Source organism: Lathyrus oleraceus, chromosome 7 (genome assembly GCF_024323335.1).
Source record: "Lathyrus oleraceus cultivar Zhongwan6 chromosome 7, CAAS_Psat_ZW6_1.0, whole genome shotgun sequence".
Lineage (NCBI taxonomy): Eukaryota > Viridiplantae > Streptophyta > Magnoliopsida > Fabales > Fabaceae > Lathyrus > Lathyrus oleraceus.
Window position 1 is genome coordinate 29227386 of NC_066585.1, and position 11331 is coordinate 29238716.

Below are 11331 nucleotides of genomic sequence, written 5' to 3' on the forward strand. Positions count from 1 at the left end.
TTTGATAAAACATATTGCATATGAACATAATGGTGGATTTTGCAGATGATTTGCACAGGAAAACATTTAAAATTGCTTTGAATGTGCTTAATCCCGGACGGTGAATTCAAACCGAGTAATTCCCCCGAGGCATACGTGTATTTTTGGTTGCAGGTCACAGGAACCGGATGCCAAGTCATGAATCCTCATCCCCAAGCGGTTGACAAAGTCTCTCCTCAGCAGAGCATGTTCCCCAGCAGAGTTGACAGTATCCAGACTATATATCCCCAACAGAGTTGACAGTGTCAGACTGTATCTTCCTAGCAACAGCGGAGTGGTTGCATAACCAACAGATGAGAGGGTGGTGTTCCCAGTGTTCATCTCATTCCCCAGCAGATTATTTTTAACAGATTTGTTAATCCCCAGCTTGAGGGAAATTAGCAAGTTCATATCCCCAGCAAAGGTCGTTTCCTACGACATTTCCCCAGGAAGTGTTTTCCCAACAGACTCTCCTCACAGAGCCTCGCCGAACAAAGTTTCCATGATTGATACTCCCCCCGCAAGGTCAACTTTTCAAGCAGCCAATTTATTTTTGGTGGCTCATTGGTCCCGGCAGACGGATCATTCCCCACAGAGCATTCAAGGATTGATACAGCGATCTGTTCCCTACCGGAGTTTGCTTCCCCAAGCAGATTTCTTTTTACACCATGCATAACATTTGCATTTGCATGCATATCATATCAAGCATACACATAAGCTGATAAACATGTTCTTCCAAGCAGACTGAAGAATTACTTTACAACCAAGGTCATGAGATCCAGCCAGAGGATCAAGCATGAGTGATCCAGCCTGAGGGTCGTTTTGAAGATTCAGCCTGAGAATCGTGTTCCAGTGATCCAGCCTGAGGGTCATTTCGAAGATTCAGCCTGAGAATCGTGTTCCAGTGATCCAGCCTGAGGATCATTTCGAAGATTCAGCCTGAGAATCGTGTTCCAGTGTTCCAGCCTGAGGGTCATTTCGAAGATTCAGCCTGAGAATCGTGTTCCAGTAAGCCAGCCTAAGGCTTAATTTGAAGATTCCCCAGTGAAGTCGCCTACAAGCTTTATTTCCCCAGCAAGCCCAAGTCTAATTGAGGAGTCGTTATAACATGTTCTAGCCCGAAGAATATGTACGAAGCCCAAAAGCGGAATATTCTCGAAGTTGCATATCTAATATGAAGGTTGGGTGTAGATTTCAAAAGAGGGTCAACCAGCGCATGCCTCAGATGCGGGATCCTAATGATGGGAATTTATCATCAAAACAATCCAGATCTAGCCAGAAGATCGAAGTAGATTCAGCCAGAGAATCGAAACAAAGAAGATCTAGCCAGAAGATTGAAAATCGTAACAATTCAGATCTAGCCAGAAGATCGAAGTAGATTCAGCCAGAGAATCAAAGGAAATAGATTCAGCCAGAGAATCGAAACGAAGGAGATCTAGCCAGAAGATCGAAGAAGATCTAGCCAGAAGATCAAAATCGTATCCAGCCCGAGGATCAAAATTAATATCCAACCAGAGGACTAAATTGAGTATAGGTTCAGCCAGAGGATCGAAACTCCAAATTAAGCCAGAAGACTGATTCAGATCCAGCCAGAGGATCGGAAGAAAAATAAACAGCGCGGTGTATTTCCGCATTTTTGTGGTGTTCTCGGAGCGCAAATTTTCGGTCTGTCTTTGGTATTCAATCACAGCTCACCCCGTTTGTCTGATAAGCTGTTCGCTTTCATCCTACTCGGGTTAGATGATGATTGAATAGGGGCAGCTGTAACACCCCAAAATTTGCCCTCCTCATTCATGCATTCATTTAGCATTTCATATTGCATTTCATCATGTCAATCAGAATTAGATCCAAGAAACTTTATTTAAAAAAACAAAAATTAAATAAAAAAAAAAGTAAAAATAAATAAATAAAAAATAATAATAATAAAATAAATAAAATATAATAGAAAAACTTGGACTTGGACCTCTCTTATTTGAGCCCACAAAGCCATGAAAATCAGGTTATAAAAGAGGGTGATCAGACAGAAAAAGGAAGAGAAGCAAAATACTCTGAGGTTTCCTTGAAACAAAACCCTTGACAAAACCTGGAGAGAAACCTGACAGAGAACTCAGAGCAACCCCTAGGCAGCTCTGAAAAATTCAATCTGACTCACACACTTTCATCTCACGCAAACCCTAACATTGCCTTGCAAACCCAGCCGTGCCATTTGATTTCAACCGGTCTCTCCCATCAGGTTTGCCTCATTCCCATGATTTTATGCTCTTAATTTGGATCATCTGAATGTATGGGGTATGATGGATGAATTTCATTATGTTTTTGCCCACGGGTTTAATTATGCATGAATGGGTGAAACCTATGCCTTGAATAATTAATCACATGATTTCTGAAATGTATGCCACAGGGTTTGAGGTTTCTGAAACCATACTGTTATCCATGAAAAAAATGCTTATCGTGTTTCACTAACCCTTTTGTTGAGTTTTTGTGAGGGCTCACAGACTCTTGCGGAGATGGTTTGCGTGGTTTTCCCACTTTATTTGTGGGATACCCCCTGGAGGTTCATTCCGATTACCTGTACTGACTCACCTTTCTTTGATGGCATTAGCTTGGGAGATCCCTGGGTTTCTTACTCCTTTAATTGCTATTACTTCGGATCTTTATCCGTGTGGTACTTTTACCTCTTTTCCGCATTTTATCGCTTTCTTAGCTGGAAGACCTCGATATGAGGCATTTGTTTTCTTTTGTTTATTTACTTCTGAGCCCTTTGTTGGCACATTTACTTTATACATGTTTGTTTTGTATGTGTTCGTATCCCTGCAGGTAGCGCGGTTCCTTCGTCAAGGACTGCCTTTTTGCCCTTGAGCATCCCAAACCCTAAAACCCAAAGCAACACGTTAACTCCTTCTACTACAGGCGAGTAAGTCTCCAAAGGTCGAGCATCCGGTAGATTGCGTAGTGACGTCATTCGTCCAAAACCCAATCCATAACCCCATAGTTAGCCGAACTAAGTTTTGCTCTGATTCTCAGGCCAGATGAGATACGTAGGCATAAGACGCGATGTCTTAGCGAGCACAATTACCCTTAACCCCTAGGTAGCCGAGCTACGAAGACTCTGATTCTCATATTCAGATGAGATACGTATGCAGTGGATGCGACATCCGCGCGAGTCATTTTCATTTAACCCCCTTTTTTTAGTAAATAACACATTAGATAAACCCGCACCCTTTAGACAAGAACTACAAAAGTGGATCCCGTAGAGTACTACGGATGCGTAGGGGTGCTAATACCTTCCCTTCGCATAACCGACTCCCGAACCCAAGATTTGGTTGCAAGACCCCGTCTTGTCCTTTCCTTTTTCAGGTTTACTTCGAGCGTTTCCTTTCCCTCCTTTGGGATGAATAACGCACGGTGGCGACTCTTCTGTCATTTTCTTTCGCCGATTGTTTTTTCGCGCACTGTATTTTTCAGGTTGCGACACTTTGTACTAGTGTTTTGTACATAAACTAATTGTGATTTGTGTTTCAGGTTTGGACATTTAGCATTGGTGATTAGTTTGATCTCACTTTGTGAGATACAAATGCCTTTGAGTACTAACTATTGTTGTTTTGTAGGTTCTAATTGATGCTCATGAGTTCACTTGATTGCTTGAGTATTGTTCATTGAGTTGTAAATATTGGAAAGTTCCACTGTTTGTCTGTTGGTTTTTTGATTGAGATATTAACTGTTTAAGCTTTTGTACAGGTACATTAGTTGCTTGCTTTTAGCTCTTGCTTGAGCTTTGAATTTTGGTTGATACACCACTTAGGTAATTACCTTCTTACTCCATGTAGTCTGGAAGTCCTGTCACCTTTTTGGCATGCATTTGGCTGAAGTCCTCCTTATGAGGCTCTGTTTGTGTTTGTTTACATTTGTGCCAAAGACCTCTAAATGAGGCATGTGTTACTTGATAAGTCCTCCTAAGTGAAGAGGCAATTGACAGATAGAAGGGATTAGCAATCAATCCCCTGTTATTCAGTGAGTCGTTCTTTATGCTCGCACTACGTGCTGATGCTCTAGAACAAGTACCCAAGATCTTTGTATAGAGTCAGTCAAGTGGAATAGGGTCCCTCTTTCTGGATCCCCACGCTTTCATTGTCATAAGCTCACCCAGGCCAGGGTTAAGAGCATGAGGTCTCATCCTCATTTCCATCTTTGATCAGCTTCACCCTAACTCTCAATGTTAGTGGTTAAGAGCTCCAGCTTACCATTACAGTTTGGCTTGTTTGTCGAGGTTGATATGACCCCTCTTGACTAAAGCCCACCCATTGCTTGAGCCACCTTGTATGTATATAGCGTGTGATGCTTGCTTTGTATGTGTTTACATTTGATGCTTGTTTGTTTGAGGAGTTAGATGTAAGACCATCTATTGGCATTTTGTTTCCTGTTTGTTGTTTGGAGTTAGATATAAGTCCATCTATTGGCATTCTGTTTCCTATTTTGTTGTTTGGAGTTAGATATAAGTCCATCTATTGGCATTCTATTTCCTGTTTGTTGTTTGGAGTTGGATGTAAGTCCATCTATTGGCATTTTGTTTCCTGTTTGTTTTTGGAGTTGGATGTAAGTCCATTGATTGGCATTCTATTTCCAGTTTTTGTTGTTCTCTTATGAGACTTGCTTATTGCTTTTACCTTGTGTTGCCTGATTCTAAAGGAAGGTACTTACTTGGATCATCCATATGATCTCAAGAGAGCAACCCTTATTTGTGGCTTTGTTCCCTTATCCTCTACCTCTTGCATGCTTAACCTTAACCCTTTTGCACCCTTAACCCAAACCAGAATATTTTTGTGCAAACATTTGACTTGTTTTCAACATTAGAAACCTAGGCCTTATGCCTTTGATTTTCAAACTTTCTTTTCATAATACTCATTTTGAATTGAACTTTAAGTCAACTTCGACCATTTTTGTACATACTTCTAATTGGTTAATTCAACCCACTTCAAATTGCTTTTGTGGTTCCATATGTCCACTTCTTAATCAAATTTTTCATGCATTAGCCATAGATCTGAATTATCTTAGTGGTTGATGTAAATCTCACCGCATCCTTAGTGGTTGGATCGTAAGACTTCCATACTTATTATAGGGTTAACCCCTCACTAGTATGTAGAAGCCATCCTCACATGGTGGATTGTTGGTTCAGGTCGAGTTTTCTCCCTTTGATAACGAAAGACCTTAAAGCTTTTGTTTAAAATCAATCCACTCATCTGTTTTGAATTTTTTTACCCGAACTACGGGGTTTTGATCTTTATCTTTCATGAGAAGGTACGTAGACAATGGGTTTATCCATCCAAACACAAAATGCAAATAAACTTGTATATTCTTTTCTCATCTCTTCAATCATGTTTGCACAAATAATTTTCACAAAAAAAACAATAACATACAACAAGCGTGAAAAGAGGTTCCCTAGGAGTACCTAGGATGTTGTGGGTGCCTAACACCTTCCCATGACATAACCAACCCCCTTACCCAGATCTCTGACCTTCTGTTACTAGTTTTGTTTGTAAAACTTTTAGGTTTTTGTTCGCTTTCTAACCTTTCCTTTGGATAAATAGAAGTGCGGTGGCGACTCGACTTTGTATGATTTACCTTGGATCTAGTTAATATTTCCAATGGTAACGAATACACCGCTACACCAACCATTACTCACATTAATTTTTTGGACTTTCCATGAGTGAGTTTCAAAGAGCTTTCCATGTATGTTCATTTTTGCATTTCACTTTGTAACTTCATGTGCAAGCAAATGCCAAGCCTTGTGCACGTCCAATTCACTTATACTTGATCTCAACATGAATTTCCATTCATTTTTGGGCCTCACATGCGCTTGTACAGGCCCATGCAAGAGGAATTCAAATTCCATGCACACGAGCCAAGATTGCCTTGCATCACATACAACTATAAATAGAGGTGCCTTGAGCTTCATTCTTTAACAAAATGGAGATCTGAAGTGCTGCTGAATTGAAAACCAAACCCTCACTAAAGGAATTTTCAATTTTCTATTTCATTTTCAAGCTTGAATTTCAACATCATTAGTTGATCTTCACAACTCATTTCCTTAACCTTGCATCATCATCACACTTTCATATCAAAATTGGATCAAGAGCTTGGACAATTCGTGTTGTTTGAAGCTCCATTTCAGAGGTATATCACCAAACTTTCTTGATCTAGACTATACAATGTGAATTCCTTTGGATTGTGTTGTTTTTGAAGTCCTCATGCATGAGGCAGGCCAGTGGTGGTCTTAATTTTGCAAATCGTGCCATTTCAGTTCATGTACCATGATCTTAAAGCTCTTGTTTCTCTCTAAATAGGAACTTTGAGGAAGATCCATGGTTACATGGGTGATGTACATCACCTTAGCTTCATTTTGATATCCTCAGTTTTCTTTTTCATTAAACTTCATTTCCCTGCACGTGGTGGCCGAATCTGGTTAGATCGCCGGAGAAGATGGTGGTTTCCACCACCATCCCCACATGGTAGCCTCTCATCCATTGGATCTTGCTGAAACGTTCTAATCGTGGCCATTGCATATGTTGACTTATTTTAATACAAGATGTAGCGCGCTTGACTTTGGTCTTTCGTGTGACCGCGCCTCTGAATCACATGATCATTGCCACGTCAATTAATGAGATGATCAAAGGGCGCTGGATTTTCCTGATTTTCTTATTTTTGTTTTAATTTCATTTAATTCCTTTTATTTTCAAAAATTCATAAATATTTTATTTGAAGTTACAAAAATATGAGACCAATGCCAAAAATTTTCTTGAAAAATCTAGTTTCATATTTTGATTTTTAATTATTTTTTTGACTTCATTTAATATTTTTTTGTGAATTATTTGGTTTTTCATAGTTTTAATTCATTTTAAAATTCTTTTTGATATCTGAAAAATCCAAAAATATTTTCTTAACACCTATGGATCATGATAAGTCAATGAAAAATAGTCTCATCAATTTCTTAATTTATTTGAGATTTTAATTCATATTGTGTTATTTTTCATGGTTTTTAATTTCTTTTAAATAGTTTCTGATTTCAAAAATTGTTGAGAAAATTTGTCAAAGTTTGTTTGACCATGTTAGACGTATGAGAATTTAATTGGACTTGTTGAAGGTTATTTGAATTGAATTTGAGGTTTGACCATATTTTGTTCATTTTATTTTTTCATTTATTTTAATTCAAAAAATACCAAAAAAATGTGGTTGACTTGTTGACTAGTAATCTTCATTTCTTTTCTGTTTAGCATTGGTTGATGATGATTTGATTCACTTTTGACCAATTGTGTTTGATGCTTGATTTCTCTTTTCATCCATTTCATCTTCATCCCATTTCTTTCTTCTAATTTGGCCAATGAGTTAATGACTTATGGTTGGTCTTGACAAAGGAGAGGTTTAACCTTCTTTGATCCAAATCAAACTCAACTTGATCCAAGATCAAGTGAGTTGCTTTGTGTCCAAGATAGGTTGCTTCTTGATCAAGCAAAAAACCTAAAGTCCATACAAGGCCTTTCTCTTTTCTTTTGGCATGGCAATTTTTAGGAGCTTGGATTAATAGTCATGATCTCTAACTTGTGTTTATTTGCCTATAGTTTTATTGACCGGCCTTAGATAGGTGTGACTACTACATTAGTCCACTTACGATTGCTTAACATAGCGCTAAATTATCTCAAGACAAGCTAACATAACTACACTAATTACTAACTTTAATTTTAGCCTTTAATTTCTTGTCCTTTACATTTAATGCAATTTACTTCTTGCTCATTTATTCATATTGCTTTTCCCTTTGCTCACTTGAGCACATATTTTATGTTTATGTCATTTTTCCTTTGCTCATTTGAGCTCATTATTGCATATAAATACATTGTTGTCTTGTGTTGGTTTTGCTTTTATTTTGTGTGAACCTAATGCAAAAAGGAGAAAGGACTTAGAATTAGGATATACCTATGCCTAAAAGAGTTCAAGAGCAACTAGGCCTCATGCCTTTAGAATGCTAAACTTGCTGAAGAGCAACTAGGCCTCATGCCTTTAGAATGCTAGGTTTCAAAAGTTGACTTCAAAGGACTTTCTTTCCAAAACTCATTCTTTGTCCATTCCTCTTATTGTGTTGTGAACTTTTTTATGTTTTCTTGTGTGATAGGGATTCCATCTTGAGATAGAAAAGAGGATCATTGTCATGAGTAGCCAAGTTAAAAGAGACAAGCCAAATGGAGATCCTAGGAGCTTGAATCTAAATTGTTTGATTGCTTGATTGTTTGCTAAGTACAAAGAAAAGGAGTATCTTGAATCATCTTTATGATTCCAAGAGAAGGAACTCCAAGGGGTTTTATCTCTTCTCTTATCTTTGTATGCTTTAGGACTAGCCATTATCTTCTTCTCCTCACTCTAACCCAAGCCAAAATCTTTTCTAAACTTTGACATTGTTTCAAATTAGAAACCAAGGCCTTATGCCTTTGATTTCTCAAAACTCCTTTCATCAATACTCATTGTGAATGAATCTTAATTCGACTTTGACTTCATTTTGTAAATAAATCTAACTTGTAAATACAACCCACTTCAAGTTGTTTTTGTGGTTCCAATGGCCACTCTTGTTAAAAGTTTTCATAAACATTAGTCATAGGTTTGAGTTATCATAATGGTTGATGTAAATCTCACCTCATCCTTAGTGATTAGATTATAAGTGTTCCATACTTATTATAGGGTTAACCCCTCACTAGTATGTTGAAGCCCTCCTCACATGGTGGATTGTTGGTTTAGGTTGAGTTTTCTCCCTTTTGATAACAAAAGACCTTAAGGCTTTTGGTCAAATCAATTCACCAATATTTATGATTTTTATCCCGAACTACGAGGTTTTGATCCTATCTTTGTGATGGTACGTAGGCAATGGGTTCATCCATTCAAACAACAAAATTTGTAAATATAATCTATTCTTTTCTCATCCCCCCAATCTTTTGCACATATCTTCATAAATACCAACCTACAACACATATTTTCAAAAAGAGGTTCCCTTGGAGTACTAAGGATGTTTTGGGTGCGTAAAACCTTCCCATTTCATAACCAACCCCCTTACCCAGATCTCTGACATTTTTATTAGTTTTTGATTTGATAAAACTTCTTACTTGGTTTTTGTTCGCTTTTTAACCTTTCCTTTGGATAAATAAAAGTGCGGTGGCGACTCGAATTGTATGTTTACTTTTGGTTTAGTCAATAAACCTAAAGGTAATGAATACCCCGCTACAGAAAAGTGGCGACTCTGCTGGGGATAAATCTCCTTCCTAGTGGGTTTAGCCTACTTTTTGCTTGTGTGTGTTGTATGTTTATATTTATTGGTGACATATTTTTGTGCAAATTTGGGATGACTGTATTGATTGTAATGTATGAATTGCTTGATATATCAATTGCTTGTATGTTTGGTGGTTTCTTGTTGTAGCGGGGTATTCGTTACCATTAGAGATATTGACTAAATCCAAGGTAAACCATACAAGTCGAGTCGCCACCGCACTTCTATTTATCCAAAGGAATGGTTAGAAAGCGAACAAAAACCTAAAAGTTTTATCGAATCAAAAACTAGTAAAAAAGTCAAAGATCTGGGTAAGGGGGTTGGTTATGCAATGGGAAGGTTTTAAGCACCCAAAATATCCTAGGTACTCCTAGGGAGCCCTTTTCACATTGGTTGTAAGGTTGGTATTTTGTGAAAATTTGTTTGTGCAAACATGATTGAAGAGATGAGAAGAGAATATACAAGTTTATTTACATTTTGTGTTTGGATGGATAAACCCATTGCCTACGTACCATCTTAAAAAAGATTAGGATCAAAACCTCGTAGTTCGGGGTAAAAATCTCAAAAATGGGTTGGTGAATTGATTTGGTCCAAAAGCCTTAAGGTATTTTGTTATCCAAGGGAGAAAACTCCACCTAAAACCACAAATCCACCATGTGAGGATAGCTTCAACATGCTAGTGAGGGGTTAACCCTATAGTAAGCATGGAAGACTCATTGTACATCACTAAGGATATAGGTGAGTATTACATCTACCTCAAGGATAACTCAAACCTAACAGCTAAAGGTTATGGAAAATTTGATTAAGAAAGTGGCCATTGAAACCACAAAAAGACATTTGAGTGGGTTATATTTACCAATGAAAAGTATGTGCAAAATATGGTCAAAGTTGATTTAAGGATTCAATTCAAAATAAGTGTTATGAAAAGAGTTTGAAAATCAAAAGCATAAGGCTTAGGGTTCTAATGTTTGAAAACAAATGTTAAATATTTGCACAAAAGTTTTGGCTTGAGTCATAGTGGAGGGAAGAAGAAGAATGGCTAAAGTCCTAATCATACAAGAGGTAAGGGAAAAGAAGTAAAACCACAAATGGAGTTCCTCTCTTGAGATCATATTGATGATCAAGTAGCTCCCCTCCTTTGGAATAAGCAATCATATAAGCATAAACTCAAGCAATCAATAATCAAATGAACTCTTGGAAAGCTCCTCAATGTATCTTGGATCCCTCTCTCTTAGAAGCTCATGGTAATGGTTCCTCAATTTGGATCAAGTTGGAATCCCTAGCACAAGAACACACACATTAAAAGATTCTAGCAAAACAAACAAGGAATGGACAAGAAGAGTTTAGAAGTTGGTCCTTTCAAGGTCATCTTTCAACATTAAGCATTCTAAAGGCCCAATGCCTAGTTGCTCTTTGACTCCAAATTTGCATAGGGAAAGTCCTAAAGTCTAAGTCCATTTTGTCCAATTCTTTGCATTTTGTCCACAATAATCAAATCAAAACACAAGCACAATAGTATATACACAATTATGTGCTCAAGTGAGCAAAAGGCAAATTGCATTAACATAAACATGTGCTCAAATGAGCAAAGGAAAAAGCAAATGGATAATATGTACAAGAATAGTAAATTGCATAAATGTAAAGTGCAAAAAGTAAATGTTAATGGTTAATGATTAGTGTTAGTAGTTAGTGTGCCATAAGGCAAATTTAGCGCTATGTTAAGCAATCGTAATTGGACTTATGTAGAAGTCACAACTATCTGAGGCCGGTCAATAATAATGTAGGCAACAACACAAGTTAGAAGTCTTGATTAGTGAACCAAGTTCCAACAACTTGCCATGCCAAAAAGAAGAAGAGAAATGATCTTGTATTGGTTTAAGCCTTTTGTATGATTTAGCAAGCAACATATCCTTAATACAAAGCCATTCACTAGATCATTTGATCAAGATGAATTAGATTTGGATTGAGGAAGATTAAACATTCTTAATCCATACTAACTTATCAACCTTTAA